This window comes from Gekko japonicus, unplaced genomic scaffold, assembly GCF_001447785.1.
Source record: "Gekko japonicus isolate JY-2015 unplaced genomic scaffold, Gekko_japonicus_V1.1 scaffold784, whole genome shotgun sequence".
NCBI lineage: Eukaryota > Metazoa > Chordata > Lepidosauria > Squamata > Gekkonidae > Gekko > Gekko japonicus.
This window is the reverse complement of record NW_015164207.1, coordinates 393,030-393,339: the sequence shown is the minus strand read 5'-3', so window position 1 is coordinate 393,339 and position 310 is coordinate 393,030. Positions and strand designations below refer to the sequence as shown.

The 310-nt window shown below is 52.3% G+C and overlaps 1 protein-coding gene across 1 annotated transcript in view; it reads left to right on the top strand.

Annotated features, from left to right (window-relative positions):
* The window catches only part of ELMO2 (engulfment and cell motility 2), an 11,217-nt gene that overhangs the window by 7,738 nt on the left and 3,169 nt on the right, over nucleotides 1-310 (top strand). The gene's annotated exons all lie outside the window — the stretch shown is intronic.

The following is a 310-nucleotide window of genomic DNA, read 5'->3' as shown; positions in this document are numbered from 1 at the left end:
ATGTTGACGCCCACTTGCCCATCTTTGACAGATCCCTTTAGAGTGCCTCACAATCCTCACTGGTTTTCACCACCCGGAACAACTTTGTATCATCCACAAATTTAGCCACTTCACTACTTACTCCCATCTCCAAATCATTAATGAACAAGTTAAAAAGCAGTGGACCACTGCGTTCTGTTGGAGAGGTTTGAAGAAGTTCCCCAAGGGAGTTGTTGGCCCTCCTGACCATCCGGGGGTGTGTGTGTGTTTCACAGACACACGGGGTGGGGATGAAATCGCCCCCTCCCGCCCCCTCCCGCCCCCTCCCTGC